Here is a 12,303-nt window from a genome sequence, read left to right on the forward strand (position 1 = left end):
TGGATGTACCATGTTCGGGTTAACATTACATCTAAAGATTTAAACAAGCAATTCAGAGTACACTCTGCAAGTGGTGTATGAAAAGACTGACCCCTAATAGAGAGATGTAACTCCTACTTAGCAAAGACAGCTTAGTTTTGGGAAAAACACTAAACCTCTTATAAAGAGATGGAACTCCTGCTTTATAGCGAAGATAGCTTGGTTTGGGAAAAAAAACTGATGATAAGTTGCTGGTGCAGGGGAGCAAATGAACTGTGCGTGTCACTGCGTGTGCACATGTGTGTGGGAATATATGAAAAAGGGAAGAAGAAAGAGAAAGAGAGGGACGGGAAAAAGAGAGAAAGCCAATTTTGTTGACATCACCTGGTTGCTATGGAGAATGTGACCTACATCACATAGTGACAAAGTGTGTGGGCGTAGAATCTGCTGTCCATAATGACAATTTTCTCTTCCTTGCTCTTGCCTTGTCTCTTTCTTTCATCTCTATCTTTATATTTCTTTCTTTTCTGCTCTCACTTGTATTTTTTTCTTCCCCTGTACATTCAACTTTCTCTTCCTTCATCTAATATAATATAGAAGCATTTAGGAACATGGCCACTGCCTGTACATTCACCCCATTGCAGCATTCCTGAATACATGATATCAAGGCACAACCAAGACATTTCTGTTAAGGAATATTATATTGATTGAATACTATAATTCAACACTAATGTCTGTTTGAAACATCACTCTGTCCTTATCTCTAACTTTCACTCAGTCCTTTTGTTATGTCAGCACGCAGGAAATGAGCACTATAACCACACAGTCTGAGCAGATTCAATGCTTTCTGCATTTCAGCTAGCGATATCCCCACATGTCGTATCTTGATAATGGACATTAACTTACTTTATCCTTTCATATTTCTGCATCATCATGTGTCTTGACTGGCAGACAAGCTACTTTACCATTCAGCATGACAATTCTATGTAAAATTCAATTCAATTCAATTCAATTCAATCATAGTTTATTTCCTATCAATCAACGAAAATCAAAACATAGTACAAAGTATACACATCATGAAGTAATATTGTTCAAACATTTGCAAAAGATTCATAAAGGATCCGAGATAGATTATATAACAACATATATTTATATATATGTATACAATAATTAGGAGGAACAGTACATAATTTATATACTTTGTGGGCGTGCGGAAAAATTCAAAGATCAGACAGATATAACTTACGTGTGCTTTTATATTTTTCCTTCATCTTGTCTGTGTGTGTCATGTTGGACTGTGACAATCTTACTGTAAACATCAATGTTTTTTGCGCTATTAATGTTTCACGCTGAGCAGCTCAAAAATACATTTGCAGGTTCCTGAATTTGTGCTACCCAATTGTGCACCCATTCAAAATGTGCAGAGAAAATTGTGAAGAATATTTTTGCAGGTATTAGAATTTGCACTACCCAAAAGTAGCCCAAAATATGCAAAAATTTACGTACTGCGACAATCTTCACATTTATAGCACTTGATTTTTCTTGTCTACACTGCATTTTGGACTCATAAACAGCCAGCGTCCATTTGTATACAGTTTCCATCAAGGAGTTTGAGGAAGACCTAGTTATACAATCTCTTATTCAATTCCCCATGAATTCACTGGGATATCATCACTTCTTCTCCCCTATCTTATCTGTCCTATCAAGAATATCATATGTTTACCCTTATGACATTAAATGGTATGGTATCCAAGATCTTCTATCTCTTTTACCTCGTTATTTGGGTCCAATCACAATCCCTCTAACAAACTGGCTATATATTACTGCAAACTGGAAAAAAAACATTGATAGAGCAAAAACTCATTAAAACATTAAATGGTGTCGTATCCAAGGTCTTCTATCTCTTTTACCTTGTTATTTGGGTCTAATCACAATCCCTCTAACAAACTGGCTGTATATTACTGCAGATTGAAAAAAAAAAAACATTGATAGAGCAAAAACTCTAATAACCATGCATATCTCGAATTTTCTGCAAAGTTGCTGAAAGTTTCAAGTCGCAAAGATATCTATTGATGCAAAGACAATAAAACAACTCGGTGCACTCAAACTTGGATGGAGGATGAGACATCTGGATTGTAACATGAGTATATTATCTCTGTGTGCATCAGGTTACTGCACTATTGGTCCCTCATTGAACAGCATGAGGTGACAGATGGGTGTGTTACCCACTGCTGCCGGCAGGAAAACAAACTGGATACAGAAGCCCACCCTATCTCTTCTGTGTTCTCACTGGTAGTGGAGATATGTGATGTTTACTATAAAAGTGGATATTTTCGTGCAACTAATTTTTCGCGCTCAGCCGGGTATGAAGAGTTTCGCATGTTTTTGATTCTGTGGAATCAAGACGTCAACTACAGGAACATATGGCAAGCAAAAATATTCGCATGCTTTAATTTTCTCGCTAGCTTCTGGTTGCGCAAAATGCGCGAAAATTTCAACACCGCGAAAATTTCCACTTTTACAATATTCATACACATACACACACACACACACACACACATACACAACATAAATATACACATGCAACATCACCACTACTACAACAGTTACCAACAACATAAAATAGCAAAATCTTTCATGGCACATGTACAGTTATTTCATACTGCACGGATGCATGCATCTATGAATATTGTTTACGAGTTTCTTTCAAATATATTGATGACTTGAGGGTCATTATACAGATTCTTCTTTGTTGTACAAGACAGGCAGACTAAATTAGCATGTCACTACATAGTGAAGCTATTGTTTGTTTGTTTGTTTGTTTGTTTCTTGTTATTGGTGTTGCTGCTGTTGTTGGTGATGTTGTTGCTGCTGCTGTTGTTGTTTTTGTTGTTGTTGTCATTGTTGTTGCTGTTTTTGAGAGAGAGAAGGAGATGGAGTGGGGGACTGAGAAGATGAAATGATTAGTATGATAGTGAAAGGGATATGCATGGATCCCTGCATTCATTAGTTTAATGTCAGTACTTCAAGTAATGATATAATACAGAATTTCTCCATAAACATTTCTATTTCCACATACACATGAGCTGAAAGTATCTCACCTTATATACCAAATCAACAAGATCGCTTTGGCATGTTTGGGCCATGCTAGTATTTTACTTCATTTTCATTTTCAGTTGTTTCCATGTTTCCTCTGTTTTCCCACTGCTGTTAAAAACAAAAGATGAGATGCTTGCCTGATACAAATTGGAAACATTATAGTACATATGACTTCTATAGAAAATATATATATGACACAACATTGCTAGGAGTATAGCTCCAGACACTGATCATCAATAACAGAGAGTCAAGAAATAATGAGCAGTGTAGAAAATATAAATGTCACTGTCTGACGGTACACCCTTCATGCACACAATAGTTATTCATGTTAACAACAAAGGGAATGAAATATTGCTTGTCATGGTAAAGTGAATGCAGGTAATCTGTTATCTGCTGATATTTGTGTCACTTCTAGTTAAAAGCCACTTCTCAGTGGACAAAGCTTTATTGGTGAATTTCTTCATTTTCTAAACAATGTCACTTTCAAATCTGCCAAATTCTGTGACTGTACGTTATACGAATAAGGTATAGCAGCTTCTTCCTATCCTACAGGAAAAATGTAATGATTTTCAAATAGAGAAATTCTTTACTCTGGCTAATGAATACTATATGGTAATTGAAAGGTAGCATTTTGTAACAACTATTGGTGGTAGTGGATAGACAGCCTACACACATCAAATACTACCAGGAGTAATCAGAAAAATTGTATTAAATCAATATTAGAATTATCCAGCATATCAATACACAATTTCAAGAAATCAGATCACTTGCTGCATGGTGCATTGCTTTGAGAACTTAATTAACAATGAAGAAGGTTACAACCTGAATTAAGAATGACACTGTGAGTGGTAGGGGGAAACACAGGAAATAAGTTGTCATTCTATTTTCAATTAAGAGGACTGGCTTTTAGAATGACATGTATTTCATAACAGAGATGAGCACTGAATATTGGTCACAGCAAAACACCTTATGAGAAGAATATGAGAAACTGATCTCAATTACTTTCGTGAAGGAAGTCTTTGAATTTACCTGAACTCTTCAACAATCTGTACATTGTAAAGTAACTCTTTTATAGGACCATGAATCAAATTCATGAAAACAAACTCACATTTCACTCAAACAGGGTTGTATAAACATCATATTCTGCAAATATCAAAACAAATTGAGCAAAGACATAGAAATGTTTTCACTGTTTGAAGATATCAATGAAACGTAACTTGTAATGCCCATGTGTGATATCATTAACATAGTTTTCTACATTAGTTTTATACTTTTCCAAAGCATTGCTCATCAAAGCTACCATATTCTAGCTTATTGTTCAAATCAAATCCTAAATTCATTAAGGAAAGGCATGAAAATTATTGCTGCCTTGAGCAGAATTGCTCTATATGGAACACTGGCCTGGTTTAGGGATGCATTCTCTTGTCAAATGTAAACTTCATGTGTGTATAAAGACGATAAATCAAATTCTATACTTCATGTCTAAAATAAGATAAATCCAATTCTTTACATGAATACATTACAGAACATAGATTTTGGTTTTGTTTCTGTATTATGTTTTTCCCGTTTTGTTACGCAGAATTTCTCGTGTTGTTGTTGTTGTTTTTTTTTGAAGGGACAGAGACATCTGTCTGATTTCATTTTTCTTGTTTTTGTGATGTTATTTTTCTTTGCATTTACACCCACAGAAAGGGATGGGGAAGCACAAACGAAAATGATGATGGAAGTATAAGAATTAATGAAGAAGATTGTTTATGCATTTATGATGAGCCTAGGTTGTATATTGGCCCATCTTTCGATAGTGGGGCCAGCGAAGCATGTCCATATCACACTTGAGTGGGCGCCGGTATGTGTTTCAAGCCTTGCAGCTTGCACAATTTTGTGTGCGTTTCGTGCCTCGCATTTTAATGGAACACACAGGATGCCTTACATCACAGAGAAAGAGATGAAGAGAGAGAGAGATGGGGGACTATAGTCTCACATTTCAGGGGGAACACATGGTATATTTGTGGCTGAAAAATCACAGACAACAAATATTGTGACACACAAACACACACAAACAGAGGATTTTGACACTATGCTCATGGCTAGCAAACTGGAATCAACCAGTGTCTGACATACATGCTTATTTGCAAGATTAACAGTCCCTTTTCTTCGGGCAGCCAAGTTCTGTTTAAGAGAGAAAAAATATAGCCCAATATATAGCAATTATGAATATCTTGTAACCATATTTCTGAGGCAAACTTCATGCACAAGTGTATGTTTATCCTTTGTTATAACAGAGTGACTCCCGACAACCTCATTCTGTAATTTTATTTGACAAAGAGAATGTTTTTGCTAAGTCGGTACATCCAGAGCTATAAATGGGTTTGTTAGCACATGCTTCCTTGGGGATATATCTGGAATCCAGTGGAAGTAGATCAGTGCGTGCAGATTTGTTTGCATACACTGATGTTTTTTGTTTGTTTGTTTGTTTGTTTGGTACATTAGTCAATCTATGTGTGTAAATGAGCAGTGATGTTTATGTGAGCAGTATTGCATACCTTTGAATTTAGAATTGTCATTCACAAATATTGAATGAAAAAAAAAAACACCTACACTATTAAATATGTGAATGATGCATAAAAACCTTGAAGTGATGCATAAGCACATACACGCACACTAAACAGACAAGTTTATTTACATCTCAGCAGTGGAGAGTTACATGTGAAAACGAAAGCTTCCTCCAAATTCCTAAATGATTTTGTCTTGAGAAGTTAAAGAAGTGAAATCTATGCTGATGATTCTGCAGTATTGATGAGATACATTGCTGAAATGAAGCATTTAATTTTGCATATAATCAGCAGACATTGTGAGTAAATTTGTTATTTCAAACAAACTAGGATAGTGAGACAGTTTGCAATGTGTCCTGTATCTCCTAACTTGTCCCTTATTTCTTCTTTTTCACTGCTTTCATTCAGAATTCCTTTATCTACAACCATTATAGATACCAATACAATGTCTGTCATATGAATAACTATGGTTTTATCTGAACTATTTAGAATGTTTCTTTTCGCTACAAGTGCAGTGTTTCTCTAATGCAACACTCACATCAGGCTTGAATGAAGTATGCTATGGTGTGAAACATCATGTTCCGGAAAATGCTCAACTATCCGAAAATGACAAGATGTGATACAAGTAATTACAAAATATGCAAGTAAATGCAAAATATAGTATGGACTATTTCAGAGCTTCCCTTCTAACAATGCTGTTCTGCCATGTGAACTAATACTATAAAACAAAATAGAGATAAAAATAACACAACTGAAAGAATAATGTTGTTCTTCCATGGGGTCAAATACTATAATACAGAGATAGCATTGCCTGTAATATCATATAAAATAACATACATTAACACTACTGCCTTACAAAGAAAGAAAACAAGAAAAAAGAAACAGTTTACAACTCTGCATGATTAGTTAAGGTACAGCTAAGTTTTTGCTTCGATGATGAGTACAAGAAAGTATCAGATTAAAGAGAGCATGAAAATAAGATTGACTACACAAATAATGTCATTATAAATCCTAGAGTCAACCACAGGGAAAAACTGCTTTGAGTCATATTGTACTGATGATGGGTGAGGGGTGAAAAGAGCGTGGTTAGCCTCTGCCTTTAAAAAGATAATTACCTGGGGTATTGTTGTACATAGTACGTACTAATCGAAGGGCTGTCATTAAGGGGCCCCTACACCTGTTCCTTCCATTGGTTGGGGCCAATTAATCGGCAGAGCAGATTGGCCTTAAACCAACACAGAGGGGTCCCAGCGCAGCCGCAAGCAGAGTTATGACAAACATGATAACTTGATAAGTCATTTCTTTAAAGTGCTGAAGACCCCCACTGCTCTGTAAATGAACATGTATTCCTCCACCCCCTTTTTTTTTTAAATTCTGACACTAAAAACTTGGTATGGTAATAGATATGTTTGACGAATCAATATTTTGGTGTCATTGTGTCCTTGCTGGGTACATAGAAGAAGTGATTATACTTAAAGACCATGCACAGGGATATACTACACATCCATCATTTCAATGTTCGACAGACTGATTTTTTTTTTTTCAAAGCAATACTATTGCTGTAGCAAATGATAGAATATAAAGCCTGAATTCTTGGATTGTAATACTTCATGGTAAGTTTTGCCAAGTCATGTGTGAGAGAATCATGCTATGGTAGTGATAAGAATACTTGTCTGCAAACCTTGATAGCTTTCATACGATATGTATCGATGAATGTATCCATCAATTTGATTCTAGTTAAAAATTCATATGGCCATATACCTTGTGGAGTATAATCAATTGGGCATGTGACCATTTTGTTGGCTTTGTGATGCACGGTCACGTATAGAGAAAAAGTATGGCCTTTTAGCCCTCAAATATAGTATGTAAAGGACAACAATGTGTAACCATAAATGGTAGTCACAAGTATCTAACATTGTAATCTGTAGTACCTCAATGACTAACAATGAGCCTATTGTCATTCTGTATCTATTAAACGATTTGTGCAATATTGATATATCATCTAATGTAAGATTGGCTCTCTTGAGATGCAGATGATACTGTGAAGAATAAGAACACACAATTCTTAGAAGAGGAAATGCATTATAGCTCAATAAGATTTGTTAATGGTTGTGAAAGTAATCAAGATGATATCAAATGAATGTATGACTAAAGTAACTTGGGAGTCACGTTGGAACCTATTAAATTGGTCTTAACATGTAGATAATACTTGCACTCATAAAGCCTGCGCAATTGGAAGCATCTTAAGAGTTAAACATTACTTATCACATAAAAACAATTATCTTGTTATATTCACTAGTATTACCCACGATAGATTACTGTTCATCCAATTGTACAACAAATTTCACAGTAAGATATTGCAAATGATGAAAAAAAAAGTATATATTTTCATTTGACTTTTTATATAAAACATTATGATTCTGTTTCATGACAATTGGCAAAATAGTGAACACAGGATAAAATATCAATATTGTTCAACAGTCGTTAACATTTTGAACATGTTTTAATCTTTCAATTTGAATTATCTGATCACATAGAAATTGGTTAATTAGTTTATAAGGTATGCTACTAACAGTTCCCTTTTTGTTCCTCATGTAAACAACCAAAAAAAGTAGCCTTCTTTATCATGGTCTGATGCTCTTTGATAAGTTACCCCTTCCGGTCCAATCACAAAGTTCATCATTCCTTTTCAAAAAACAAAACAAAACAAAACAAAACAAAACAAAACAAAAAAACAAAACAAAACAAAACAAAAAGCACACTGTTGCCCATTATTACTAAATCTAGGACTTCATTTTGCCAAGCACAATTAAAATGTCTGCTTTTCTCCTGCTGTACTGCTTTAATTTACATAGATAACACAGTATACACTGGTACTCAAGAGACTTTACACCCTTTACAAATGTAATTGTAAATAGTAATTAGAAATACTGCTCATATTTTGTTTCTTCTTTTTTAACCAGTCCATTTGTACACAGTACACAGAGCTTCAGTGTAAAGCAGACCTGATGGACATGAATGGAACTTAATGGAAAGTTGCTCTTATAAAATGTTGTGATTGAAAAAATCAATAAGTATAATGGAAAGATGCTCTAAACCGTTAGTTTTAGATCCTTGCTACATAACAATTAAAGGATATTCAAATGCTAGACAGACTGTGAATATATTGTCATCTGGTTCTATGTTTTGCTGCTTCATAAGGAACAAGAAGAGAAATATCTCGAAGGGAAAATATCATTGAGCTAGAAAAATGGCAATACACAACCTGTCATGAAGTATGGGAGATGGGAAGAAATGGCCATTTGGAGAGCACTGCAATAAACAAGGTGTACAAGGAAGATGAAAGATGCAGGCAGTATGTAGAATCATAGACTTAAACAAAGCCTTCCACATGACAGTTGATGTCTAACAGAACAGATTACCACAACAGGACTTCTTCTTTTTTCCTTTATTTTTGTGGCCACACATCAGAGCTTTTCACTGGTATAATGTACTGACATATTGTTTTGGTGTTTATTATCCACTTTATTTTGTTTTGCTTTATCACACTGTATGCATATTGCAAAATTGTTATTACTGTATACTATAGATTATCAAACTGCATAAGAAACACATCATTCTTGACTTGCATGTTGCCAAAACGTGACAAAAGAAGACGAAAAAGAAGAACAAAGTCTCCATACTGTGCCTTGCATCTATAGTTACTCTATGCCCACACCTCACACACATAAATGGTGCATCAAGTATACTTAATGATTTCAGATCCAGCATATGGGTCAAGTTGCCAATTTTGATATGACACACAGATCTTGAGTAGTGATAAATTGAAAAATGAATTACCAACACACCATACCTGGCCAGCATATTATAATTTGTCTCACTTAGTAACTGCTAATTACATTTTTTTAAAAATAACACCTACATATGGAGAGAGCACCAAATATGTTTTTTTTTAGTACAGCCAAAAGGCTTCCCTGCAGATACCATCATTGAGGCTGGAATTCCGAGAGTAGAGCATTCCAAATGACTTACGTAAATAACTTATTCATGTCTTTTCCAGCTGCATGGAAAGGCGATGTGGGGGGAAAAGGGGGGGGGGGTAGGCAAAATCTAGGAAAATACTGCTAGTTTTTGTAGCCAGGTTCAATCAAAGTGCAGATCTGTATTTAGATGGCCTTGCTGTAGAGAAACAAATTTGTCTCCCAAATGGCAAAATAGGCTGCAGAGAGACAGGGGCAACCTTTGAAAATATCATAATTGTATGTGCCTCAGCACGGTCAAGACATCACACAGATGTGCTAAAAGTACATGCCCACTAAGTTTCATTGTCTTTCATGTGACGCGATGTGTTACCTCAGTGGTTTGTTTGATGTACAGTGAAGACAATGACAATTCAATGTGGCATTATCAAACTGCGATTCATGTAGGACTTGTATAGATGCATATGACTGAAAAAGAAGTGATCTTGGTTATTGCAAGAAATACAAATGCAAATAAAGATTAGATTTCTTAACAATTACGGTTCTATGTGAAATGTGTCAATTCTATAATGTCTTTGTCCTTCAAGCTAGATGTTACAATTTCGATAAATTTCAATATTCACTATGGCAACTTGTACTCTAACCTTTACCACTATCACTCCTCTACATAATCTGATGTCAAAATCCATAGTCAGAATCCCTAGTCGATATATAGGCAGTTTCTTTTTTCAAATCTAAATGTAGTCTCAGAAGGTTAATTTCATGAGAAGATTAAGACTTTAGGAGTGTATTTGGGTAAGCCTGTTCTTTGTCTATGTGCATGGAAACTTGAAACTATGTACAGTGTCACTGGTATGTGCAGATTTGCAACAATATAATATCATTTCTGTTTGAGAAGTGAGTATGTCCCAATATTTCACTACTGCATTAGTCTTGCTAGCCATCTTTATGTTGTTGTTGTAGGGCCAGTGTATGATGGAAGTGAATTAGTAATTCTCATTGGAGTACTCATTTTCTACATTTGCAATGGAATCAATTATTAGTTTAAAGATAAAAATGTTTGAATAGAATATTCATGAGAAAACAAACAACCAGATACCGGTTGCTGCAAATAAAGACCTACAATTATTTTGATTTATTGTCTGGAATCTTAGATTTTGGTTACAAATGGTATTAGCCAATCATCAAAGACAGATTCGGGTAACCAATCTACAGGAAATCTTCATAAAGCACCAGACAATTAATGTACTGGTTACCTTTTTCATGAAAATGATGGTACAGTTGAAGGAGTTGACATGTTGTAAATAACATGTCTAATGAGTAATATGTAAACTTGAACGATACAAATAGGAAGCACAATTATCAGTAGGGACTATTACACCCCCCCCCCAAAAAAAAAAAAAAAATCAAATCTACCTATGACTGTAAACACTGATGGTAGGGATTACCTTAAAAAAAGGTTATTTCAGAGTATTACATGACATGTGAAAAAAAGAATGGGGATAGATCTGGCTCTCTAAGAGTTTGAGTATTTGATTTGAGTTTTGATATACATATGTGGTTATTATATGATATCCTTTTTTTTTTTTGTATGGTGAAAATGATAGCTGATTTGACTCCCCCGATATTTTTGAGCAGTTTATTCAAAGTTTTGTGTGGGGGATTTGTATAGTTTATCATTTCTCTCTTTTTTTTTCTTTTTTTGGTACAAAAGTTACCAATTGTTAGCTGATAGCAAAGTAAAATTAGATAAGTATATTGTTAATTTATGTAGAGTTTGAGATTGGACATGAAATTTGGTAAGAGTTATTATTGTCAATGGGGCATATGTATGTTATGTTTATACGTATACATGTACACATGAATATACAACTGCAGGTCTATTCTTATCTTTTGATACTCTATTGTTTCTATTGTTTTTATTTTCTGCTGTAATTATGTGTAATTAGTTGTTGATGGAATATTGTATTTTGAAAGAGAATTGTATTTGTAGTATATGTATATATAATAAGGCTCAATTTTTTGGATAGACTGTTTAATGTAAATGATTATAGTATCGGATTGTTTTGATTCGTTTGTATATCTACATCAAGAACATGCAATTCAAACTCTGGGCTGCTATGTATTTTCCTTTTGATGAAATAGACCAATATCTATCTATCTATCTATCTATCTATAAAAAAGACAGTCATTCTGTTTTCTCCTCATTTTTACTCTACTTTAAAAAAAGTATATCTTAATGTCAAATATGAATACAAAATTCAACTGAATAAAACCCTACCACCAATACAATGCAAAAAAAAAAAAAAAGACAAAGGAAAAGCTGATGATCACTGCCTTTTGTCAAATTTGACATCTGGCCAGGATAACAAGCAACAGACACTTACCATCAGACCTTCCTCGATCACCCATTCCCACCCCACCCCAATCCCATAACAATATTTAAATCTAGTTGTATATTACACATCTATGTGTTTAACATGCATTTGATTGGGAAAGGTGACATAGTATGCCTTGAGCTGAGATAGCAGTTTGACGTTGACCAGACAGTGAGTCCACTGCCTGCATTATTGATACTTCTCAAATGTCACAGTGTCTTAGGAAGCACCCGTTCATATATATAATGTTAAGAAAGTGTTACGAAAGGGATGCAGACAGTCTCAGTGTTGCTAAGACAAGGATGTACAGCATTG

The 12,303-nt window shown here is 34.7% G+C and overlaps 1 protein-coding gene across 1 annotated transcript in view; it reads right to left on the reverse strand.

Annotated features, from left to right (window-relative positions):
• LOC139713254 (DNA repair protein RAD51 homolog 2-like) overlaps positions 1-12,303 on the reverse strand; it is a 165,970-nt gene that overhangs the window by 11,555 nt on the left and 142,112 nt on the right. The window lies entirely within an intron of this gene.

Source organism: Diadema antillarum, unplaced genomic scaffold, assembly GCF_040938485.1.
Source record: "Diadema antillarum isolate AM-2024a unplaced genomic scaffold, OU_Dant_1.0 seq00001933_RagTag, whole genome shotgun sequence".
NCBI classification, from domain to species: Eukaryota; Metazoa; Echinodermata; class Echinoidea; order Diadematoida; family Diadematidae; genus Diadema; species Diadema antillarum.